This window comes from Ranitomeya variabilis, chromosome 5 (assembly GCF_051348905.1).
Source record: "Ranitomeya variabilis isolate aRanVar5 chromosome 5, aRanVar5.hap1, whole genome shotgun sequence".
Lineage (NCBI taxonomy): Eukaryota > Metazoa > Chordata > Amphibia > Anura > Dendrobatidae > Ranitomeya > Ranitomeya variabilis.
In genome coordinates, this window is record NC_135236.1 from 26,477,304 (window position 1) to 26,504,785 (window position 27,482).

General features: G+C 44.1%; 1 pseudogene; it reads left to right on the forward strand.

Annotated features, from left to right (window-relative positions):
• The first annotated feature begins 23,804 nt into the window (after positions 1-23,804).
• Positions 23,805-25,233, forward strand: LOC143774755 (olfactory receptor 5G9-like; annotated as a pseudogene).
• Positions 25,234-27,482: the final 2,249 nt, after the last annotated feature.

Here is a 27,482-nt window from a genome sequence, read left to right on the forward strand (position 1 = left end):
TGTGGCCAAGAAAGATGGGTCTTTGAGACCTTGTATAGACTATCGGCTTCTGAATAAAATCACGGTTAAATTTCAATATCCTTTGCCACTATTGTCGGACTCGTTTGCTCGGATTAAGGGTGCCTGTTGGTTCACCAAGATAGATCTTCGTGGTGCGTACAACCTTGTGCGCATTAAGCAGGGAGATGAATGGAAAACTGCATTTAATACGCCCAAAGGTCATTTTGAGTACTTGGTGATGCCTTTTGGGCTCTCTAATGCCCCTTCAGTGTTTCAGTCCTTTATGCATGACATCTTCCGGAAGTATCTAGATAAATTTGTGATTGTTTATCTGGATGACATTTTAGTTTTTTCTGATGATTGGGATTCTCATGTAAAGCAGGTCAGGATGGTGTTTCAGGTTTTGCGCGATAATTCTTTGTTTGTGAAGGGCTCAAAGTGTCTCTTTGGAGTGCAGAAGGTTTCCTTTTTGGGTTTTATTTTTTCCCCTTCTGCTGTGGAGATGGACCCAGTCAAGGTCCGAGCTATTCATGATTGGACTCAACCCACGTCTGTTAAGAGTCTTCAGAAGTTTTTGGGTTTTGCTAATTTCTACCGTCGTTTTATTGCTAACTTTTCTAGCGTTGTTAAACCTCTGACGGATATGACCAAGAAAGGTTCTGATGTTGCTAATTGGGCTCCTGCGGCCGTGGAGGCCTTCCGGGAGCTGAAGCGCCGGTTTACTTCGGCGCCTGTTTTGTGCCAGCCTGATGTCTCACTTCCCTTTCAGGTTGAAGTAGACGCTTCTGAGATCGGTGCAGGGGCTGTTTTGTCGCAGAGAGGCTCTGGTTGCTCTGTGATGAGACCATGTGCTTTCTTTTCCAGGAAGTTTTTGCCTGCTGAGCGGAACTATGATGTTGGTAATCGGGAGTTGTTGGCCATGAAGTGGGCATTTGAGGAGTGGCGTCATTGGCTCGAGGGAGCTCAGCATCGTGTGGTGGTCTTGACTGATCACAAAAATCTGATGTATCTCTAGTATGCTAAACGCCTGAACCCTAGACAGGCTCGTTGGTCATTGTTTTTCTCCCGTTTTGACTTTGTGGTCTCATACCTGCCTGGTTCGAAAAATGTGAAGGCTGATGCTCTCTCTAGGAGCTTTGTGCCTGACTCTCCTGGAGTCTCAGAGCCGGCTGGTATTCTTAAAGAGGGAGTAATCTTGTCGGCCATTTCTCCTGATTTGCGACGTGTGTTGCAGAGATTTCAGGCTGGTAGACCTGACCCTTGTCCACCTGACAGACTGTTTGTTCCTGATAAATGGACCAGCAGAGTTATTTCCGAGGTTCATTCCTCGGTGTTGGCGGGGCATCCTGGGATTTTTGGTACCAGAGATTTGGTGGCTAGGTCCTTTTGGTGGCCGTCCCTGTCGCGGGATGTGCGATCTTTTGTGCAGTCCTGTGGGACTTGTGCTCGGGCTAAGCCTTGCTGTTCTCGTGCCAGCGGGTTACTTTTGCCCTTGCCCGTCCCGAAGAGGCCTTGGACGCACATTTCCATGGATTTCATTTCAGATCTTCCGGTGTCTCAAGGAATGTCTGTCATCTGGGTGGTCTGTGATCGTTTTTCTAAGATGGTCCATTTGGTGCCCTTGCCTAAGTTGCCGTCCTCTTCCGATCTGGTTCCTTTGTTTTTTCAGAATGTGGTTTGTTTGCACGGCATTCCTGAGAATATCGTGTCTGACAGAGGATCCCAGTTGGTGTCCAGATTCTGGCGATCCTTTTGTGCTAGGATGGGCATCGATTTGTCATTTTCATCTGCCTTTCATCCTCAGACTAATGGCCAAATGGAGCGAACTAATCAGACGCTGGAGGCTTATTTGAGATGTTTGGTTTCTGCGGATCAGGATGATTGGGTGACTTTCTTGCCACTGGCTGAGTTTGCCCTTAATAATCGGGCAAGTTCCGCTACTTTGGTTTCGCCATTTTTCTGCAACTCTGGTTTATATCCGCGGTTTTCCTCGGGTCATGTTGAACCTTCTGACTGTCCTGGGGTGGATTCCGTGGTGGATAGGTTGCAGCGGATTTGGAATCTTGTGGTGGACAACTTGAAGTTGTCACAGGAGAAGGCTCAGCGCTTTGCCAACCGCCGCCGCGGTGTGGGTCCCCGACTTCGTGTTGGGGATTTGGTTTGGTTGTCTTCTCGGTATGTCCCTCTGAAGGTTTCCTCTCCTAAGTTTAAGCCTCGCTTTATTGGTCCTTATAAAATTTTGGAAGTCCTTAATCCGGTGTCATTTCGTTTGGATCTTCCGGTGTCGTTTGCCATTCACAATGTGTTCCATAGGTCTTTGTTATGGCGGTACGTGGTGCCTATGGTTCCTGCTGTTGAGCCTCCTGCTCCGGTGTTGGTTGAGGGCGAGTTGGAGTATGTGGTGGAGAAGATCTTGGACTCTCGTCTCTCTAGACAGAGGCTTCAGTATCTGGTCAAATGGAAGGGCTATGGTCAGGAGGACAATTCCTGGGTGGTCGCCTCTGATGTTCATGCGGCCGATTTGGTTCGTGCCTTTCACGCTGCTCATCCTGATCGCCCTGGTGGTCTTGGTGAGGGTTCGGCGACCCCTCCTTAAAGGGGGGGTACTGTTGTGAACTATAGTTCTTGGCTCCCTCTTGTGGTCATTAGCGGTATGGCACTTTGAGTGTCTTTCCCCAGGTTGGCACTCACCTGCTTCGTTTGGTCTGGGTGTGCCTATATAAACTTCCTGGATACTCTGTATTGTGCCTGGATTCGTTGTTATCAGACCTTGTCTGTTTTTTCCTGTCTCCTGGTCTCCTGATTTTGCAAGATAAGCTAAGTCCTGCTTTCTTATTTTTGTGCATTTGAATTTCCCATATTTTGTTCCAGCTTTGTTTAAAATGTGATTCCTGATTTTGCTGGAAGCTCAAGGGGGGCTGTTATCCTCCCCCCACACTGTTAGTCGGTGCGGGGGTTCTTGGATATTCAGCGTGGATATTTTGTAGGGTTTTTTGCTGACCGTATAAGTCATCTTTCTATTTTCTGCTATTAGTCAGTGGGCCTCTCTTTGCTAAATCTAGTTCATTCTTACGTTTGTCATTTCTTCTTACCTCACCGTTATTATTTGTTGGGGGCTTGTATTATAACTTTGGGGTCCTTTCTCTTGAGGCAAGAGAGGTCTTATTTTCTCTGAAAGGGTTAGTTAGTTCTCCGGCTGGTGCGAGACGTCTAGAACCAACGTAGGTACGTTCCCCGGCTGCTGCTAGTTGTTTGTGTTAGGATCAGGTATACGGTCAGTCAAGTTACCACTTCCCTATGAGCTGGCTTTTTGTGTTTGAAGACTTAGCTGGTACTCCTGAGATCCTCTGCCATTAGGATCATAACAGTGGTCTTCAAGGTTTGAGCTAAATATTCTATTCAAAGGTAAAATTTGGTTCAGTTGACAGATTCACCTTGTCATCAACCATCAGGGCTTGATCTCACATATGAAATACATATTCCCAAAGACACCACAGACTTCTACTGTATAAATAAGTCTGATAGAAGCACAACCGAAGGACAATTTGATATCACACATATGGTTTTAGACTGGAATTTCTGACCTCTGTCACTTTATGAGGTAACAGCACTAAAACGCTTCAACAGATCATTGTGACATATTGTACTTCATGATGGTAAAATTTGTTCGATATGACTTTTATTTGTGAAAATATCAGAAATTTGGAAAAAATTTTGCAAGTTTCAAACTTTCAAGTTGTTGTGCTCCTAAACCAGAGAGCTATGTCACACACAATATTTAATAAATAACATTCACTATGTGTCTAATTTACATCTGCATCATTTTTTAAACATAATTTTTTTGTTAGGAATTTAGAAGGGTTAAAAATGTTTTCAGGAAAGTCCTCAGGGCTCCATCTATTATTATCACTATTAATACCGCTCTTAGTTGTATGCAGTGTATGGATAGCTGCTGGAGGAAGGATAGATTTTAGTGATGAGCGAGCACTAGAATGCTCGGGTGCTCGTTGCTCAGGTCGAGCAGATTGGAATACTCGGGTACTCGCCAGAACAACGAACCCAATGTAAGTCTATGGGAGACCCGAGTATTTTTACCGCGATCCCCCTGGGGTTCCTTTTAAGGTGTAAAAAGTCTTAAAATGATGGAAACACTAATCAGATGGCACAGGGACCTCATGGGGATCACCCCTGGAAGCATTCCTGACTCCTAGTTCACAACCTTAATAATTTTTTCCGAGATTCATGCCATTTTTCCTGGTGCCACAAAAAACACATTAAAACAAAACCAAAATAGGTTTTGCTTGGAAATATGTCAAGGTCCATTGTTGCAGGTTAATGACTTGCCTGTAAGGCCAAATATTTAACCCCAGACCGAAAATTTCCTCTCCCACTTAGGCTTAGTTCAGACGCAGAGTTTTTGAAGCGTTTTTCAACTTTAACATTGCTTTCAACCACTACAAATGCATTCACTTGGAAATGTCATTGTAACATTTAACAACCCTAGCTGGCCATGTGGTGTGTGACACATAAGCAGACCCTTCTTGTTTCATTTCTGAAGGAGGGACTCTTAAAGTCACAGAGCCTATTTTTACTGGTGCATCAGGCGGCATTAATCGTCTTAAAGGGCCATTATTAACCAGTGGGTCTCCTAAACTCTTGTAGCCTATGTTGTGAGTGTATGGGCTGCCAAGAATTACGAAATACCACAATACCCCTTTCATGAGAGGTACAGGGGGGACCCCTGAAAAAGTGTTGCATTGAATTCAAGGCCAGCCCTGCTACCAATTCATATGCACCCAGATAAGCCTTTGAACCCACATACTGGATGGGCCCTTGAAAATCCATTTCACAATATTCATTTTATACTCCATACTCCTTTGTTTTACACATTGGCAGAAAGGCGAGCCCTGCTGTATAGTCACATGCACCCCATTAGGCCTTGGAACCCACATACTGGATGGGCCCATGAAAATCCACTCGCATTTTTTAATGGTATGATGGTTCCCTTTTTGCCAAATTATTTACAGGAGAATTTGTCAACTTTATTTGCCATATTTTTAACACTAAAGTTCGTATACGGCTTTAAATAAGGCTAATACTTACAATACAATGCAATTTTATTGCAAACTACCAAATTCAAGCAATAGTATGTTAGGAGTCGAGTTCCCGCTGCTGCACAGGGGAAATCTTGAACCATGTCCACTACAGTCTCCCATTCACCTCCAGCCACAGTGGAATCTGCTCAGTGGAGACGTCAGTCCCAGCTTCTGGCACAAGCTGATATTGTGCGCTTTGTTATAGCTTCCTTTTGCCTTTGTAGCCAGTGCTGATTAGCAGTGAGCAGGCATTTCAGGGACTTAGTCCTGCTTTTCCCATACTGAGCATGCCCACAGGACGACCTCCCATTGGAGGTCAGGGGTAGGGTTGAGCGACTTTTATTTTTATAGGATCGGGTTGGGTTTCACGAAACCCGACTTTCTCGAAAGTCGGGTCGAGTTAAATCGGCCGATCCTATAAAAAAGTCGGGGTCGGGGTCGGCCGAAACACGAAACCCAATGCAATGCAATGGGATACTATGGTTCCCAGGGTCTGAAGGAGAGGAAACTCTCCTTCAGGCCCTGGGATCCATATAAAATGAGCATGTTTAGGGCCTTCCATGACGTCATGGCTTCTGATTGGTCGCGTGCCGCTCATGTGACCGCCACGCGACCAATCACAAGCCGTGACGTAATTCTCAAGTCCTAAATTCCTCATTCTAGGAATTTAGGACCTGAGAATTACGTCACGGCTTGTGATTGGTCGTGTGGCGGTCACATGAGCGGCACGCGACCAATCAGAAGCCGTGACATCATGGAAGGCCCTAAATGCGCTCATTTTAAGCAAAGAAGGCTGCCGGTTACCAGCGGTGATGTCCAGGGGCCTCCAGAGAGGTGAGTATATCAATATTTTTTATTTTAATTCTTTATTTTACACTTAAATGTGGATTACGATATCGCAAACATATCGGAACTTTGTTTTTGGAATTTTGATACCAGATTCAGAAGATCGCCGACCTCATGGCTGACCCCACACAGGGGTCGGGTCGGGTTTCATGAAACCCGACTTTGCCAAAAGTCGGTGACTACTGAAAATGGCCGACCCGTTTCGCTCAACCCTAGTCAGGGGTCACATGCTCAGGTCCTGAAGCAGCTCCTATTGGACCATTAGGAAGGTCTTTGAGAGCTACAGCTGTAAAAGGTTTGCATGGCCACACAGCCATGCACTAGTATAAACTTGATAAGGTGTGTGTGTACAGTAGATGAATGTCTGTCGATGGATTAAAGCTCCTTAATCATTCCCATTCCTAGTGATCATGACTGCTCACGAATGGTGTAAGCTACGTAGCGTCCGACAGTGCTACCTGCACACTTAGCCCACATTTCTGCATCTATTCGCAGTGCCCACCTGCACGGCACTGTGCGTAATCAGTGCGCTTTCCTGACAGCCGATCCCACTTGGACTCAGGGCATCCTCAGGTGCAGGCTGAAAAGCCACCAAGGGTCAGAGTGAGTCCAATCACCAGTTTAATGGGGGTGATTCATAGGGATCCCACTAGTGTCTTTCAGCTGCACCCTGTGACTGCTAACAGGGCGCAGCGTATTTACGGCGACTCTGTGAAGCAACAGAGTTCGCTTCCATTGACACTGGGTGAGGTCTAGCCCAAGTGTGAGCAAGTGTCCATCTGCCAATAATCAGTAACAGGTGTCATCTCTGCACGGTGGACCCCGGACTGTGAAGGCACCTCATACTCTCTAATATTATTATTTGGTGCGTTCCGCCAGTCCTAACATAGTATAATTGAATAGTGTGAGTGGGTACACTTTTTTATATGTTAACATGCACAGGTTATAAGTACATATAAGGATTAAATACATGTAGTGATTATGTATATATGAAGATTAACTACATACAGTATACTTAGGGTACCGTCACACAGTGGCATTTTCATCGCTATGACGGCACGATTCGTGACATTCTAGCGATATCGTTACGATATTGTTGTGTCTGACACGCTACTGCGATCAGGGACCCCGCTGAGAATCATACGTCGTAGCAGATCATTTGAAACTTTCTTTCGTCGTCTAGTGTCCCGCTGTGGCGGCATGATTGCATCGTGTGACACAGGTTGTATATGATGTGCGCAGAGTAACCAATGGCTTCTACATCGCAAATACATCATGAAATTATCGCTCCAGCGCCGTGTATTGCAACGTGTGACCGCAGTCTACGACGCTGGAGCGATAATCATACGACGCTGCAACGTCACGAATCGTGCCGTGATAGCGATGAAAATGCCACTGTGTGACGGTACCCTTAGATCATCACCAAGAGGCTTTTAAACATCATCTGTCTGGGATATCAGAGAAGCAACACCAAGGCAGAGAACCCCTGGGAGATTACTACACTGCATGGTCGTCCACAATGCAGGTATCAGCACACTGTACATGTACAGGTACCCCAGTTTTGGCATCTATCTTAGTCATGTTTCTCTGGTCTTATATAGTGATTTACACTATGTAGTAACTCTAGTTTCACCCAGACCTTCAAGTGGCCAGCTTTCAAGGTTGTATGAAACTGAGATATCATGGAGTCATCAGACGAGGGGCCATAAACCCCTAGAAAATAAAAGCCACAAGGATTTATATCAAACCACCTCAGGCAGAGTTTCAGTAAACCTTAATGTTTTACAATGACAGACAGCAAACATATAGAGGCTTAGAACTGTTTGTGAAGTGAATAAACAAACATTTCTCAAGATTGTGTCACTATGAGCATTGTCTGTCACATCTGTAAATGTTTTACAAGAAATGCAGCTATGTGATTGTCTGAATGCATTCAGTATAAAATATTTTAATCTGGATTCCAAATCACCATTTGTATATTCGAAATTTGTACATTTTAGGCAGCCAAACTTATTGCTCTCAAGGAGAGAAACTAATATTGTCGACAAACATTTTTTTTAATGAACTACTGAGCCAAACTAACAGCATTGCTTTATCAAATGTATATGAAGTGTATTGTGTCTAATGTGAGCAACCAGTCAACAAAAAAAAGGAGATTTTCAAGTGAACTCTTTAAGGTACACAAATGTTATGAAGTCTTTGACAACAAGGATGTGGTTTCACCAGTGGGTGGTAACCTTTTTTAAAAATATACTATTGCCATCACAGCCCCACTTGCTCGAAATTCTGTTACCTATAAAAGTACAGAATATGTTCACCCAGGTCATGTCATTGGAGATAAGGAATAGATATTGCAGGAAACACAGTTAAGAAGTAGGCCCAATGTAGGGGTGTGGATCTCTGAAACTTGTAATAGTGGGCATGAGCTGACAAACAATTCCCCAATGTGGGGTCCTTTTTTACTAAATAAAATAGTGCCATCACAGCCTCCTTGCCCAAAATTCACCGTACAGAGCATGTTCATCCTGGTCATCTAGTGGCAGTTAAAGGACACATTGCAGGAGACAGAGTTAAGAAGTAGGCCTAATTTAATGTAATTCCCAATTCCCCAATGTGGGTTCCTATTTTTATTAAATAAAACAGTGCCATCACAGCCCCCTTGCCAAACATTCACCGTACCGTAAAAATATTTCATGTGGATCATAGACACCCTTGCCAAAAAATTGACTGTAGCAGCACAGAACACATGAACCCTGGGGATCTAATGGTGGAGAATGAGGAGACATTGCTGAAGTCCTCATTAAAAACTAGACCCAATGCAAAGGATTGTGTCTCCTACACTTGTAATGCCCATACACCAAGTGCCTATGGCCTGACAAACATTTCCCCAAGGGGGGTGCATTGATTAAAAACTTACTATTGACTGCATGTAATAGCGTGATACACGTGAACCCTGGTGATCTAGTGGTGGAGAATGAGGAGACATAAAGCTAAATCATAATGAAATTAAACAAATAAATAAAAAATGTGAATCCATCGGTGAAAGTACACAACGAAAGGGAGGGGCAAACACAGGTTCACAGATATGAAGCCTGAATGTGTCCAACGAGATATGTTTGTCAATAGCAACAGCTCAGAGACAGGGGTATAAATAAAAATATAATTAATTTTGTTTAAAAGTCTTTGAATAATTTTCTATTGCTGAGGTATACACTACCTCATAACAGGACTGTACAGAGATTGGAAAAATGGAAAATAAAAGAATACATGGGGTAAATAGACTTACGTCTCTTTTTTATGATATTTTCCCCTGTGGGAGTAACATTTGTTTTGGTTTCCAATTATTTATGGGCATAATATTTACACCCTTGCAAAAAAAAAGTTGTGCCTTTGGCATCACGGAATCCATTCACTCTGGTGCTCTACTGGTTATGGATGATGAGGATGAGGATGAGGATAAGGAGGAGGATAAGAACAGACCAAATCTGGAAGAGTATACCCATGTGTGGTTGTGAAGAGGTGAATGAGAATACACCTCCCCCAAAAACAGAATATATTAGAGGTTATGTTTTGCTGTTTTCAATTTGTGGTGTACAGAAGTCTGGCCCAATCCAGCCCTTGTTCATTTTTATAAGAGTCAGCCTATCAGCATTTTCAGTTGACAGGCGGATGCGCTTATCTGTTATAATTCCACCAGCAGCACTAAAAACCCACTCTCACAGAACGCTAGCAGCAGGGCAGGCCAGAACCCCCAAGGTGTAGAGAGCCAGTTCATGCCACGAGTCCAGCTTGGATACCCAATAATTAAAAGGCACAGAGGAATCCTGGAAAACGTTTGTACGATCTGCAAGGTACTCCCTCAGCATTTTCCCCAACATTGCACTTCTTGTGACAGCACCCTTGCCTCTGTCCAGGGACGATGGGATGGTCTGAGAAAACTGTCCCAGAACTTTGACATTTTCCCCTGCCTGCACTGGATTGTAATTCTGTCTCTCTCGCTTGAACTAATTGGTAGTACAACAAATTCTGACGTCGGCTGCCAGCGTTCTCACATGGGAATTTTCTAAGTAATTCCGCTACAAGGGCCCTCTGGTGCTGCAACATTTTAGTACACCTCTCTAACTGGAGTAGAAGTGATTGAAAGTTCTCCTTGTAGTGTGGGTCTAGAAGTGTCTCCAACCAGTAATGAGCATCAAGCTAAATTTTTATAATGCTATGGTCACGTGAAACGCAGCGCAACATAAAGTCAGCCATACGTGCCAGACTGCTAACAGGCAAGACCTCCGTGTCCTCACCAACAGCACGACTGACCATGCTGTCCTCCTCCTCCTCATCCTCTTCCTCCCTGTCCTCAACCCACCCCCGCTGAACAGATGGTATGACAGCTGTATTTGTAGTACCATCTATAGCACATGAAAGTACGGTAGCTCCTGTTCTTCCTCCTCCTCCTCATTGACTACCAATCCACGTTGAGAAGACAGGAGGCTGGGCTGAATGTAATCCCCCTGTATGGCTCCTTGCTCCATGTCCTAGTGCTCTGCCTGCAATGCATCCTCTTTAATTGTGAGTAGAGAGGTTTTCAGAATGTTGAGAAGCGATATGGTGATGCTTATTATGGCGTCATTGCCGTTCACCATCTTGGTGTAGTCCTCAAAATTTTGGAGGATGGTACATATGTCAGGCATCCATGTCGACTCCTGAGGTCTTATGTGTGGAGTCTGAAATGAATATCGATGACCTTGTTGTTGTTGGTAGTCAACAACTGCCCTGTTCTGCTCATAAAACCTTTCCAACATATGCAGCATAGAGTTCCAGCGCGTGGGGACATCACACACCGGCCAGTGAGCTGGAAGCTGCAAATGCTGCTGAAGCACGGCAAGGGCGGCTGAAGCTGTAGCTGACTTTCTAAAATGGCAGACAGACAGTGTACTTTCACTAGCAGATCCGGCAGCTCCCGGTAGCTTTTCAGAAAATGTTGAACCACTAGGTTAAGCACATGGGCCAAGCAAGGTACGTGTGTGAGCTCACCTTGCCTTAGAGCTGCCACTAGGTTACGGCCATTGTCACACAAAACCATGACTGGCTGTAGGTTCAGCGGTGTCATCCAAACATCTGACTGCTCTTTCAGCGCTGTACACAAATCGTATGCATTGTGTGGTTTTTCACCCATGCAGATTAGCTTCAGCACAGCCTGTTGCTGCTTGGCTGAGGCAGTGCTGCAGTGCCTCCAGCTTCTGACTGATGTGTTGATTTCAGAGATGGAGGATGAAGAGGGAAAGGAAGAGGTGTGGGAGCTGTAGGCTGTGGGGGCAACCCTGATTGATATAGGGCCAGCAATCCTCGGTGTGGGGAGGATGTGTTCCATCCCAAGCTTCGGCTGGGTCCCAGCTTCCACTATGTTAAACCAGTGTGCCGTTAGTGAGATGTACCATCCCTGCCCACAAGCACTTGCCCACGTGTCCGTGATTAGGTGGATTTTCCGTGTAACATCATTGCTGAGGGCAAGGGTTATGTTGTGAGACTCATGCTGGTGTAATGCCTGTATGGCACACTGGGAGAAATACTGGTGACTGGGGACTGAGTACCTTGGGAGGGCCGCCGCCATCAGGTTGCAGAAAGCTTTGGTCTCAACGAGCCTAATAGGCAACATTTCTAGGGCAAGCAGAATATAAATATTTGAATTTAGGATTGTGGCCTGTGGGGCGTTGGCTGAGTATTTCCACTTGCGTTCCAAAGACTGGGGTATAGACAACTGAAGGCTGTGCTGGGACAAGGACGTGGACATGCATGATGGTGGTGCTGCTTGACTGTGGGCCACAACAGGTGCAGGGATAGAGGCATCTTAACATGCACGGTGTACTGGGGATTGGCTTGTATGCAAAACAGTGGAAGAAGCAGTGGCGTCACTTGCAGACAGTGGTCCTGGAGCCTGGGGTTCGGCCCACAAAGTGTGGTGCTTTGCTGCCATGTGCATGATCATGCTGGTGGTGGTCAGGCTGGTTGTTTTGCTACCCCTGCTGATGCAGGCATGGCAGGTGCTGCAAATGGCCTGTTTGGGGTTATTTAAAAAATAACCAGACTCGGGAAAATCTAACAGTTGGAAAGGCAACTTCCCTCATGTTGGTGTTACGGGGAATGGATGCACGCCTTCTGCCTGTGGCCACCACACTGCTTCTTCCTGCCTGTTGGGGTGATATGCTTCATTCCCCATGTGTGCTGCTGCCCGCACTCCTCTGCATATCGTCCTGCCAGGTTGGGTCAGTCTCATAGTCATCCATCACCTCGTCTTCCACATCCCCACCCTGCTCCTCCTCCTGACTTTCTGGCAATTGTGTCTCATCATAGCCCACCTCTTCTGACACTTTCCCACCATCGCCTTCATGTGCCTGAGGCTGGTCAAAGCTTTGGGCATCTGTTCATGCGATTTCATCTGTCCCCACTTCAAGTTGCCCAGCCAAGAGTTCGGAATCTTGAAATGGAAAACTGAACAGCTCTTCAGGGTGTACAAGTGTTGGATCAGTTTTCTCAGGGCACTCAGCATGGTTGGAGGAAGGAGGATCAGGGTGAAAAATATAAAAATATCTGGGCCACAATCACGGCTACTAAGACTTGACAATGTGGAAGACATGTGGTGGTGGTGACTAAGTGACTAGAAGCATTATCCGCTATCCAACCAAAACCATTTCACACTGCTCTGGCTTCAATTGTGGTGTGCTGCGGTCCCCTAGAAACTGGGACAGGAAGGTCAAGCGAGAAGATGTGGGTCTTTGTTGTTGCCCACTTTCACCTTGGCCACGGCATCGTCCTCTGCATGCACCATCAGCATCACGTCCACTTCCCCATCCCTTGACCCTTGCCTTGCCCATTTTCAATGGATTACTGCACTATTTCAAATATTCAACACAAAAGTATTTCTTAGTAGCAAAATAATATCTGATCAGTATGCCTGCAAATCTACGATTTTTCAAACCCAAACACCAGGCAGGCCTCAGCCTGACATAACAGAATGTATTCAATTTTGGGGGGCTTTTTTGTGAAGTTAATTTATGCAAAATAGTGCTGTATATAAGTAGAGCAATAGACAGGAAAAAAGTGGTCCACCGGCCTACAATGCCCAAACTTGGAGCACGCAGATATTTGAGGGCTGTCATGGAAATACCACACTGGCAAAAATGTGGCCTTTTTATATTTTTAAGCTAAATAGTGCTGTATATAATTAGAGTAACAGACAGCAAAAAAAGTGATACATCGGCCTACAATGCCCAAACTTGCAGCACACAGATATATGAGGGCTGTCACGGAAATACCACACTGGCAAATATGTGGCCTTTTTACATTTGTTTATGCTAAATAGTGCTTTATATAATTAGAGTATCAGACAGCAAAGTCAGTGGTCCATCGGCCTACAATGCTCAAACTTGGAGCACGCAGATGTATGAGGGCTGTCACCGAAATACCACACTGGCAAATATGTGGCCTGTTTTTTTTGTTTTTTTTATTGGCAAATAGTGCTGTATATACTGTAATTAGAGTAACAGACAGCAAAAACAGTGGCAAAATGGCCTAAAATGCCCAAACTTGGAGCATGCAGATATATGAGGCCTTTTCTGGTGAATATATAATAGTAGAACAAGGGTAGCACACACAACTATGCTACGTATGCCTGAAAAACTATGATTTTTAAACAGGCCTCTGTCTGACAGAACAGACTGTATGGTTTTTTTTTTATGGATTAATTTTTTGGGGAAAAAAAATTGCAACTATGTATATAATAAAGAAGTTGAAGCAGCAGCAGACAGTTATGGAGCTTTGGGAAGGATGCAGTGGGAGCAATGGACGCACATAGAGTGCCTGCAGGCCTTGCACTGATGTGGATATGCTGTGCCCTGCCTACCTAGCGCTGCAAAATCCAGACCCTCAAATTAGCCCTAAAAAGGACTGTTGGCTTCTCAGTTGTGGATTTATGAGTTGCAGACCTACACTACTACTAAAAACCACGATTCTGACCATATCTCGGCACCAGCTCTCCCTACTCCCGCTGAATCCAGAGCAGAATGCGGTGAGCAGGGTGGCTCCTGGTCTCTTATACTCGGGGTGATACTATGCAGCCCAGCCAATCACTGCACGACCACAACAAAGATGTCTGCGGTGTTTCATGGCCGGGAAGACAATCCCTGCAGCTTGATTGGGTCTCTAAAGTCCGCCAAAAATGTTGGGTGGAGACACCAGTTACCACCGAATAATCCCGGAAATGCACAGTGCTCGCCTAATACACTGATACTCGGGCGAATAACGAGTAATGGAGAGCACTTTTGCTCATCACTAATAGATTTGCATTAGAGGCATACAGTATAGGCAGGGATTTTTGCGTTAAAGTCCTTCTGTAGGTTTTTTGCTTCTATCTAAAAACAAAAGTGCTATTTAGGGCTCCATCTATTATATTCCTTATTAATATTGCTGTTATCTTATCTTCATTGAGTCTAGGGAGAGCTGCGGGAAGAGGGATAGTTCAGCATTAGCGACCTATAGACAGGGTTTATTGCCTTACACCGAATTTAAGTGTACTGCTTCTTAAATCTAAAAAGAAAATCCTTCAAGGCTTCAACTATTATATTCCCTAATAATACTGCTTTTATCGCTGTTGTTGAGCTGGATTTTATATAAGTGCTTAAGGGTAACAGTGACCACCTTTTCCGATGTCTTGAATCTTCTGACACTGATGGTCCCATTCGCCTCCTGATGAACTCTCACCATGGGAGGGAAACGCGTCAAGGCTGTTGCAACATCTTTAACAGATAAGTTTTTCTTTTTGAATCAATCACTTTATCATTGACATGGTGTTTGTTCTGGGCATAGTGTAATAGGTGTTATTGATCTGACTCTGTGAATCATCGTTATAGCCTATAAGGTATATGGGAAAATGGCAGGTGCCTTGTGGTAATAAACACTGAGGCTGGATACCGTAATATCAGGTGTTTGGGTCTATAAGGCATAGTGCAATACCACAGACAAGCTAAATGATTACGAAGCTTCCCTATCGGTTTATATATGCACTTTAGCTCTTTTTGACAGAATTTTCCCCACAACACCGTGTCTTTAATGTCTTTCTCACCCCCTCCTGCCTTTTCCCCCCACTCCCCTCCTTGATCACACAGACAGTTAAAGGGAGAGCATATAGGGGAAGTGAAAGTCAGCCATTGTTGAGCCGGGGCGCCAAATTGCGTACAAGTTAGGGTGCCAACCTCCGCAGCAAGGTAGGGACAGTTGAATATGGACATCTGAGGGCTAGTTATGCTAGTTTAAAGCCCATTGTCAACCCTTGAAGTGATTTGTTTATCATACTGTTTATTAAATGTATTTCTTGTTGGCAGCGATCTGCCTTTTGGTTGTTTGTATGGTATTTAGGTGATTTACTCTAGAAAAACTGTTTTGGACGGGGATCCTTTATTGAAGCTTTGTCACTGATACCCCTAAGCACCAATATAAAATCCAACTCCCCAATCCCTAATGCACCCCACCTAAAAACAACCCCCTACCTCTACTATTTGTACCCCCTTCACCCTGCACATGGGTCTCCATACAGGTAACTATGTTGATTTAGTTTTGATGGAATGACCAGAATTTGTTGTTTTTGGCTATCTTGGATAAGCTTGTTTGGTAATTTTTCTAATAGATAAGGAATTACAGGGTGATTCCAAGGGTCTAAGGGCCACTGTCAAGCGGGGACGCCAATTTGCATTCAAGGTAGGGTGCCACCCTCTGCAGTCGAGTAGGGGCTCATTAGGGATTAATAAGGTTTAATATTGCTTTTGTGTTGTACCTACAGTATACCATTGTATTCATTTATGACCGGTGTGTCTAGCCCGGTTAGGCATAATATAGTTAGTTTGTTTGCTGTATTTTTATTGAAATTTAATTAAAAGGTATATTTTAAAAGTGTTAGTTTTTTTGTGAGTTATTTTTCCTAAAATCTGCTTAACCTTTTTGAGATTTTTGGGACAGCTGATGACACTCTTAGAATTTGGAGCGAGGGCTGCATGATGACCTTGTTGATATGGTGGTGGAGGGCAAGAAAAAAAGCAATGAACCATTAACACTTTTTGGGTGGGAAGGGGTGCATGAGAATGCACCAGAAAAAAAGGAACACCTAACCATTGGCTTGGGAACTTGCCATGTGTGGGATACTCTGAACATCAGTTGCCCACCTTCTCCCTTTGGTCACCCCACTGCTTTTTCCTCCCTTTTGCGGTGTTGCAGATCCCTCTCCCTCTGTGGAGCTGTCCTCACTCTGCATGGCACCTTCCCAGGTTGGGTCAGTGACTTCATTGTCCACCACCTCATCTTCCAGTTTGACACTCTGGTCCTCCTAATTTGTTGACTTAACCACATCACTTGTTGGCAACTGTGACTAATCATCACGTTGCTCTTGAGACAGTAATTGTCATTCTCCACTGTCGTCTTCTTCTGACCATGGCTGCTCAAATACTTGGGCATCACTATGCATGATCACCTTATGTCCCTCTTGAAACATGCAGGGCGAAAGGCCTGAATCAATAAATGGAAATGGAAAGAACTCCTCAGAGTGTCTGAGTGTGTGATCACTTGTTGTCTGGGGCTCACCATGGAGAGAGGAAGGAGGATCAGGGATTAGGATTATATGATTCAGACTCTTGGCTAATGAGACTGGACATTGTAGAAGGTTGGTGCTGGGAAACAGACTGAAAGGATTATCTGCCATCGCATCGACCGCCTGTTCGCACTGTTCTGGAAGCAGATCGTTCACTGTTATGACCCCAATGGCAGAGGGTCTCAGAAATATACACTAAGTCTGCAAACATAAAAACCAGCTCATAGGGCAGTGGTAACTGGGCTGACCATATATCTAATCCTAGCACCACAAATATCAGCAGCCGGGGAACGTGCCTACGTTGATTCTAGACGTCTCGCGCCAGCCGGAGAACTAACTAACCCTAGAAGGGAAAAGAAAGACCTTTCTTGCCTCCAGAGAAAAGACCCCAAAAGTTGGATACAAGCCCCCAACAAATAATAACGGTGAGGTAAGAGGAAAAGACAAACGTAAGAATGAGCTAGGTATTTAGCAAAGAGAGGCCCACTAGCTAATAGCACAATATAGTAAGATAACTTATATGGTCAGCAAAAACTCTATCAAAAATATCCACGCTGGAAATTCAAGAACCCCCGAACCGTCTAACGGCCTGGGGGGAGAACACCAGCCCCCCTAGAGCTTCCAGCAAGGTCAGGAATCACATTTAGTACAAGCTGGACAAAAATGAGAGCAAGCAAATAACCCAAAAAACAATGAAGCAGGACTTAGCTTAATTTAGCACGAACCAGGACCAGCAGATAGGAGCAAAAAGAAAGGATCTGATTACAACGATGCCAGGCACTGGACTAAGGATCCAGGAAGTTTATATAGCAACACCCCTGGACTAACGGCCCAGGTGGGTGCAAACTGAGGGAAGAAACTCCCAGAGTAATATCACTAGTAACCACAAGAGGGAGCCAAAAAGTCTAATTCACAACAGTACCCCCCCTTAAGGAGGGGTCACCGAACCCTCACCAAGACCACCAGGGCGATCAGGATGAGCAGTGTGAAAGGCACGAACTAAATCGGCCGCATGCACGTCAGAGGCAACCACCCAGGAATTATCCTCCTGACCATAGCCCTTCCACTTGACCAGATACTGAAGTCTCCGTCTGGAGAGACGAGAATCCAAGATCTTCTCCACCACGTACTCCAACTCGCCCTCAACCAACACCGGAGCAGGAGGCTCAGCAGAAGGAACCACAGGCACAACGTAGCGTCGCAACAAGGACCTATGGAACACGTTGTGAATGGCAAATGACACCGGAAGATCCAAGCGAAAGGACACTGGATTAAGGATTTCCAATATCTTGTAAGGACCGATGAAGCGAGGCTTAAATTTAGGAGAGGAGACCTTCATAGGAACAAATCGAGAAGACAGCCACACCAAATCCCCAACACGAAGTCGGGGACCCACACCGCGGCGGCGGTTGGCAAAACGCTGAGCCTTCTCCTGTGACAATTTTAAGTTGTCCACCACATGATTCCAGATCTGCTGCAACCTATCCACCACAGAATCTACCCCAGGACAGTCAGAAGGCTCCACATGTCCCGAGGAAAAATGAGGATGGAAACCAGAGTTGCAGAAAAATGGCGAAACCAAAGTAGCGGAACTAGCCCGATTATTAAGGGCAAACTCAGCCAACGGCAAGAAGGTCACCCAATCATCCTGATCTGCCGAAACAAAACACCTCAAATAAGCCTCCAGAGTCTGATTAGTTCGCTCCGTTTGTCCATTAGTCTGAGGATGAAAGGCAGACGAGAACGACAAATCAATGCCCATCCTAGCACAAAAGGATCGCCAGAACCTGGAAACAAACTGGGATCCTCTGTCAGACACAATATTCTCAGGAATGCCGTGTAAGCGAACCACATTCTGAAAGAACACAGGAACCAGATCGGAAGAGGAAGGCAGCTTAGGCAAAGGCACCAAATGGACCATTTTCGAAAAGCGATCACATACCACCCAGATGACAGACATACCCTGAGACACCGGGAGATCAGAAATGAAATCCATGGAAATGTGTGTCCAAGGCCTCTTCGGGACAGGCAAGGGCAAGAGCAACCCGCTGGCACGAGAACAGCAAGGCTTAGCTCGAGCACAAGTCCCACAGGACTGCACAAATGACCGCACATCCCGTGACAAGGAAGGCCACCAAAAGGACCTAGCCACCAGATCTCTGGTGCCAAAAATTCCCGGATGACCTGCCAACACCGAGGAATGAACCTCAGAAATGACTCTGCTGGTCCACTTATCAGGAACAAACAGTCTGTCAGGTGGACAAGAGTCAGGTCTACCAGCCTGAAATCTCTGCAACACGCGTCGCAAATCAGGAGAAATGGCTGACAAAATAACTCCCTCTTTAAGAATACCAACTGGTTCTGCGACTCCAGGAGAGTCAGGCACAAAGCTCCTTGAAAGAGCATCAGCCTTCACATTCTTTGAACCTGGTAAATACGAGACCACAAAGTCAAAACGGGAGAAAAACAATGACCAGCGGGCCTGTCTAGGATTCAGGCGTTTAGCAGACACGAGATACATCAAATTTTTGTGATCAGTCAAGACCACAACACGATGCTTAGCACCCTCGAGCCAATGACGCCACTCCTCAAATGCCCACTTCATGGCCAGCAACTCCCGATTGCCAACATCATAATTCCACTCAGCAGGCAAAAACTTCCTAGAGAAGAAAGCACATGGTCTCATTACCGAGCAACCAGGGCCTCTCTGTGACAAAACGGCCCCTGCCCCAATCTCAGAAGCATCCACTTCGACCTGAAAGGGAAGTGAGACATCAGGCTGGCACAAAACAGGCGCCGAAGTAAACCGGCGTTTCAACTCCTGGAACGCCTCCACGGCTGCAGGAGCCCAGTTAGCAACATCAGAACCTTTCTTGGTCATATCCGTCAAAGGTTTAACAACGCTAGAAAAATTAGCGATAAAACGACGGTAGAAGTTAGCAAAACCCAAGAACTTCTGAAGACTCTTAACTGACGTGGGTTGAGTCCACTCATGAATAGCTAGGACCTTGACTGGGTCCATCTCCACAGCAGAAGGGGAAAAAATAAACCCCAAAAAGGGAACCTTCTGTACTCCAAAGAGACACTTTGAGCCCTTAACAAACAAAGCATTCTCACACAAAACCTGAAACACCATCCTGACCTGCTCCACATGTGAGTCCCAATCTTCAGAGAAAACCAGAATATCATCCAGATAAACAATCATAAATTTATCCAGATACTTCCGGAAAATATCATGCATAAAGGACTGAAACACTGAGGGAGCATTAGAGAGCCCAAAAGGCATCACTAAGTACTCAAAATGACCTTCGGGCGTATTAAATGCAGTCTTCCATTCATCTCCTTGCTTAATGCGCACAAGGTTGTACGCACCACGAAGATCTATCTTGGTGAACCACTTGGCACCTTTAATCCGGGCAAACAAGTCCGACAACAGAGGCAAAGGATACTGAAATTTAACAGTGATTTTATTCAGAAGCCGATAGTCAATACAAGGTCTCAAAGATCCGTCCTTCTTGGCCACAAAAAAGAATCCCACACCAAGAGGGGAAGAGGATGGACGGATATGCCCCTTCTCCAGAGACTCCTTGATATACGAACGCATTGGGGCATGCTCAGGTACAGACAGATTAAATAATCTTCCCTTAGGAAATTTACTACCTGGAATCAAATCTATGGCGCAGTCACAGTCCCTATGAGGAGGCAGAGCACCGGATCTGGACTCGCTGAACACATCCTGATAATCAGACAAATACTCAGGAACTTCCGAAGGAGTAGAGGAAGCAATAGACACCGGCAGGGAATCAGCATGAATTCCCTGACAGCCCCAACTTGACACAGACATTGCCTTCCAATCCAAGACTGGATTGTGGGTCTGTAACCATGGCAGCCCCAAAACGACCAAATCATGCATTTTATGCAGAACAAGAAAATGAATCACCTCCCGATGTTCAGGAGTCATGCACATGGTTACCTGCGTCCAAAACTGCGGTTTATTTTCCGCCAATGGCGTAGCATCAATACCTCTAAGAGGGATAGGATTTACCAACGGTTCAAGAACAAAACCACAGCTCTTGGCAAATGACAGATCCATAAGACTCAGGGCAGCACCTGAATCCACAAACGCCATAACAGGGTAAGAAGACAATGAGCAAATTAAAGTCACGGACAAAATAAATTTAGGTTGCAAATTACCAATGGCGACAGGACTAACAACCCTTGTTAGGCGTTTAGAGCATGCTGATATAACATGTGTAGAATCACCACAGTAAAAACACAACCCATTCTGACGTCTATGATTTTTCCGCTCATTTCTAGTCTGAATTCTATCACATTGCATTAAATCAGGTGTTTGTTCAGACAACACCACCAGAGGATTAGCGGTTTTGCGCTCCCGCAAACGCCGGTCAATTTGAATAGCCAGCGCCATAGAATCATTCAGACTTGTAGGAATGGGGAAACCCACCATCACATTCTTAATGGCTTCAGAAAGGCCATTTCTGAAATTTGCGGCCAGAGCACACTCATTCCACTGAGTAAGCATGGACCATTTCCGAAATTTTTGGCAATACACTTCAGCTTCATCCTGGCCCTGAGAAATAGCCAGCAAGGCTTTTTCTGCCTGAACTTCAAGATTGGGTTCCTCGTAAAGCAATCCGAGCGCCAGAAAAAACGCATCAATATTTTCCAATGCCGGATCTCCTGGCGCTAGCGAGAAAGCCCAATCCTGAGGGTCGCCCCGTAAAAAAGAAATAACAATTTTAACTTGCTGAGCTGAATCTCCAGATGAACGGGGTCTCAGAGAAAGAAACAATTTACAATTATTCTTGAAATTCCTAAACCTAAATCGGTCTCCAGAAAACAGTTCAGGAATAGGTATTTTAGGTTCAGACATAGGACTACTGGTAACAAAATCTTGTATGCCCTGCACACGAGCAGCAAGCTGGTCTTCACTTGTAATCAAGGTCTGGACATTCATGTCTGCAGCAAGCACAAGCCACTCAAAGGTAAAGGGGAGAAAGAGAGGAAAAAAAAAAAACTCAGAATTTCCTTTCTTATTATCCCACTTCTGCAATGCATAAACATTCAATGTTGGCCTGGCATACTGTTATGACCCCAATGGCAGAGGGTCTCAGAAATATACACTAAGTCTGCAAACATAAAAACCAGCTCATAGGGCAGTGGTAACTGGGCTGACCATATATCTAATCCTAGCACCACAAATATCAGCAGCCGGGGAACGTGCCTACGTTGATTCTAGACGTCTCGCGCCAGCCGGAGAACCAACTAACCCTAGAAGGGAAAAGAAAGACCTTTCTTGCCTTCAGAGAAAAGACCCCAAAAGTTGGATACAAGCCCCCAACAAATAATAACGGTGAGGTAAGAGGAAAAGACAAACGTAAGAATGAGCTAGGTATTTAGCAAAGAGAGGCGCACTAGCTAATAGCAGAATATAGTAAGATAACTTATATGGTCAGCAAAAACCCTATCAAAAATATCCACACTGGAAATTCAAGAACCCTCGAACCGTCTAACGGCCCGGGGGGAGAACACCAGCCCCCCTAGAGCTTCCAGCAAGGTCAGGAATCACATTTAGTACAAGCTGGACAAAAATGAGAGCAAGCAAATGACCCAAAAAACAATGAAGCAGGACTTAGCTTAATTTAGCATGAACCAGGACCAGCAGATAGGAGCAAACAGAAAGGATCTGATTACAACGATGCCAGGCACTGGACTAAGGATCCAGGAAGTTTATATAGCAACACCCCTGGACTAACGGCCCAGGGGGGTGCAAACTGAGGGAAGAAACTCCCAGAGTAATATCACTAGTAACCACAAGAGGGAGCCAAAAAGTCTAATTCACAACAGTTCACCACTGGTTCTCAGCATATTGGCACCGTCCAGGTTGAAACTGATAATCCCCCAGACATGGATTATGGTGTGGGACAGAACATTGGAGAGTCGAAGGATATTGTTGTTTTTTTCTTATTTTAGTTTTAGGAGACAGGGGATTCAGTGGAATTAGGCATTAAATCAGTATAACTGTGCTTATCATTTTTAAATATAATAGGAAAGGTGGGTTTTGCTTTATTTATAATAAAATACTTTATTCTGGCTGTGTCTTTATTTGCCAAATATCTAAAGGATTAGTAATGGATAGTTGTCTTATGTCCACTTCTCCATTAGTAATCCGTGGGCTGGATGTTACCTGACAATACAAAGGTGACATCAATCCCACAAATATAAACTCCACTTTCCACCGCTATAAGACAAGTGGGAAGAGGTGGGCAAAGATCCAGAATTGGCGCATCTAATAGACGCGCCTTTTCTGGGTAGCTGCAAGCTGCTATTTTTAAGTTGGGGATCAATATCCACGGCCTCTTATCAGCCTGAGAATACCAGCCCCTAGCTGTCTGCTTTAGTAAGGTTGGATGTCTAAAAAGAGGGGAACACCCAAAAGCTCTTCTTAATTACATATTTAAATAATTAAAAAATATATAGTGGAGACCCCTCTATTCTTGATAACCAGCCTTGCAAACAGTGAGAGCTGAAGGTTGCAGGACACAGCTGTGAGTTTTGCCTGACTGGTTATCAAAAATATGGGGGGAACCATGCTGCTTTTTTAAATTATATATTTACAGCACAGGAGCTGGCTGATGAATACACCCATCAGCAGCTCCTGCTCTCGCTGTTATTAGCGGCAGCAGTCGCCGGCTGATTGGAGCTGTAGTCCCATCAGCTGACACCAGTGACCGGAGGTGAGCATTATAACTTTATACCTTAGAGCACAGCTGCTGGCTCACATTGTCTTTTACTGTGTGAGAATCATGGCTCTCTGACTGGCGGTGATGATTTGACTGCCGATCTGAAGCTGTGTTTGCCGCACTGCCATGTACACGACAGCCTGACAAACACCCGTTGTTCAAGCAGCCAATCACAGTAATATCACACCAAAGATGGGGCGGTATTACTGTGATGGGCAAGCAAGACCAGTATGTTCTTTGGCTGCAAATAAAGTGCCAAACATGCTGTGAGGTTCACTCAAATATACCGAAGTGAATAGCAAATTACATGGCGAGCAATGAATATCCCGAATACCGTACTATTCGTGTGAGTAACGAATAGTGCCAAATGTATTCGTTCATCAGTATTCTCTATTGCTTTTGCCATCCAATTCTATTTTGTACTTCTCTTCTGCAACTCATGACGGCAGGGAACACAACAATACTGTTGAAATGGTTCCAGTAAGCAAAAGTAGGAAAGACGTGCCGGTGCATGTGTGCTTATGTTTTGGTCTCTGCCTGCAGTACAGCAGGGAAAATGGTGCAGATGCGAGCCGTAGAGTCTTTAAGCAGAAGCAAGAATTTGCCCAGCTTGGGTATTTAACATACAAAACAGGAAAGCTTTTTTTCCAAAATTCTCTGAAGGCAAGATAACTATCAATTCATATAAACATCCAGTCTCTTTTGTTTAGAACATTCACTAGAGAGTGACAATCAGGATCCAGTGGACATTTGCTATGTTCTTCTGAGACTATAAAAGATGGGAACGTCTGGAACATTTCACCTTTATAACAGAAGAGCCAACAATGCGAAGATATCATTTCACTGATGAAAATATCCCAAAATCCTATTGAGCCTCTGCTAATAATGAAAACCATGGCTAAGTATAATATATACCTTGTTTTGAGTGGGCTACATTCCCAGACTTTATAGAGAAAATAGTTTTTGGATTTTTATTGCTATATGAATTACGTGTGATGTGAATTAGACACAAGTCACTCAGATACGTCTTGTTGGATTCCAAATACAAACCTCTTCTATTCCTTCTGCTTACCTTGAGCTACATATGTATACTGGGAGGAAATCTTCTCATTATCCTTCTAGTGACCATCATTGACCACCTCAAAACTCCAATGTTTTTCTTCCTGAAGCATTTATCCATAGCAGATGTCTTACTGACCACCAACGTTATCCCCATGATGTTAGGCATTATGTTTGTTGAGGAAGGAGTTTTGTCCCTTTGGGGTTGTATGACACAGCCTTATTTCTTTAGTATATTTTGATCTGTTCAATGTTTCCTCATTGCCATTATGTCTTATGATTGGTATTTGGTCATTTGTCATCCGTTACGCTATTCCTCACTAATAAGTCCAGATCTTTGCCTTCGACTTGTTATCGGAGCCTGGTTTTTGGTTACTGTGTCCATGTCAAGTGAGTCCTTTGTTATTATTGAGCTTAAGTTCTGTGGCTTGAATTACATGGACCATTTCTATTGTGACATTGGTCCCTTAATAGAATTAGCCACTTCAGATATTTCCAATGTAATGCTGCAAGACTTTGTTTATGACATTTTATGATTTTTTTTCCATTTGTTTTTATCATTCTTACCTACTTTTGTATTTTCTTTACGATCCTTAACATTTCTCATGGTAGAAGAAAAGCCTTCTCCACATGTAGCTCCCACCTGACCACAGTATGTGCCTATTACGGCACCCTAATCGTAGTCTACATGACTCCATCTGATGCGAGCTCATCCAATATCAACAAATACAGATCCCTGTTGTATATAGTAGTTACACCATTGATGAATCCCATTATCTACAGTCTGAGGAACAACGAGATGGAAAAGATGGGATACATTTTTTTAAACAAAATGAATTGAAATGTTCAGCTCACTGGTAATATGTGAAGGCCTTATTCAACTATCAATCAAATCATTAACCAAAGCACTATTATCAAACCATTAAAAGATAAGTAAAGCAATTAAAGGCAAATTAAATTAACTTCAAATTTTACAAAAAAAAGATTGGTCAGAATCCACTATTTTTATGATTTGATTTCTTTGAATTCAACAATATTGCTTCTGGCTGATCAACATTTTAGGGCCGGGAAGAAGTAAACATATTTAAAATAACATGCCGTCTTCACCCATCACATTACCAACGCTCCTATCGATTCTGCACTAGGATGTGGACAGATATCAAAACTTAGGTAACGACTATTAATGGCCTTCAGGCACCTTTATTTTACATATAATAAAGTTGGGAATTCTATTTCCTGGCCAAATTCGATTGAATCTCCTAAATTTGAAATTTGGGAGATTTATTCATTTCTAGCTTCAACATGCAGAGACTTACTGACATGCAGTGTATCAGCAACTTTCCAAATAGTGCAACACAACTTTCTATGGATTGAATGGAAAATACTGGATTTCTTAAATTTGAGTGGTGCAAACATTTTTTCTCTTTCTATATTTGGTTTAGACTTGCTTGCCGGAAAGATAATTTGCCCTGTAACAATGGATAGAGGAACATGTTGAGCTTTCTTTTGTCACATATTGTGAGGACACAGCATTTATTCGTAGTTATCCAGATGTATTATGTCATTATTGACCACAAGCTTGAGTTCATGTGAGAATTAATGATTACTTTTATTGCCAATTAAATTAATGTTCAATAGCTGCCATTCGTTGACCGGCTGCTGATTACTTATTGTATCTGTCCTAGTATTGCAGTACTAGTATTTTTCTACTGCCATTGCAAAACATGATAAGTGAACAATGTTTGTTAATATGTTGATGACCCATTGGTGTTCTCCACATATGAAGAACAATCTATGAATGTTGTTTGAACACTCCAGCAGTGATGGAAGGCCTCCTTCCACCTTCCGCCAAGCCTGTGGAGGAATGCCTGAATGAGAAGTTGTGAGCTATAAAATGGAGGATCTCCCTGTGTTTAGAGAGACTGCACATTACAGTAACCGTGGCATCATGGCTCCAACTAAAAAAGTAGAGAGCTGCTTCTTTGACCATAACTGAACCTTCAAAGACATTTGGAGAATCCTGGTTAGGACAATCAGGTCACCTGGACTCGTACATCAAGCTTGGTCAGCTTCGTAAGGTTGTCATTACCTCCTCTCTGTGCATGTCACAGGTGGGCTAATTGGCCCTCAAAGCTCTGAAGTCACAGCTGCTGTTATCCTGGTGTGTCAGCTGAAGGGTGAGACTGTATTGTGCACCATTTTGGGTAGTTGCTAGGACTGTTCTATATATTGTTGCTTGTCAGTGGTTCAATAAATTATTGCCACACTGTTTTACCCTCACCCTGTGTTGTCTGAGTAGTATTATACCCACACTAAAAAGAGAGTGGGCATTCAGTGGGATGATCCCTTGTCCATGTTTCTCGAGCCAGTGGACTAGAGCACCCACTGACCCCCATGTCTTAAAATATATCATTAGGGACTTGCTCCTGCTACTGTTCATAGTTCACAAACAATACGTCTTCCTTTTTTTTTTCCTAGTCTGTCCTCCAGGAACTCAGCCTGTTTGCGGAAGATTCTCCTATGTTATGCTTTTGTAGCGCAACTGTCCTACTGGTTCGGAGCCAGCTACCTGATCATTCATGCCAGCCTGCACCACCGGCCTGTAGCCAACTTTATAGCACTAACCCAGGGGTCTGTGAGAAAATTCAATAAATTATGAAGTCTGAAGATCTGGTAAATGGAGTAGCTTACGCTACACTTGTCCATGGTAACCATTTTAGAGAACGCATATTTTTGTAAAATGTAAGAATTTAATTCTGTTCTAATCTATTCGCTTATATCTACCATTAATTTATCCATGACAACGTTTCAGCTTTTCTTTAATCTTGAGTTGCATTCTCATCTCAGTTCCATTTTGACCATTGTGATAGATACTATGGAAATTGAAAAGTCTGTGGATAAATTAAATGGTAGCTGGTTTAAAGTAAGAAAAAAACTTGAAGAAGATGCAGGGTAGTCTGGCCTCAGCTGCTAATAAGAAACGCTCTAAGTACTCAAGGTTTGAAGTTGGGAAAAGGAAGCTGTGAGAAATATCAAGATTAACCCCTTAACTCCCAGAGCTTTTTTTCGGTTTTACATTTTCGTTTTTCA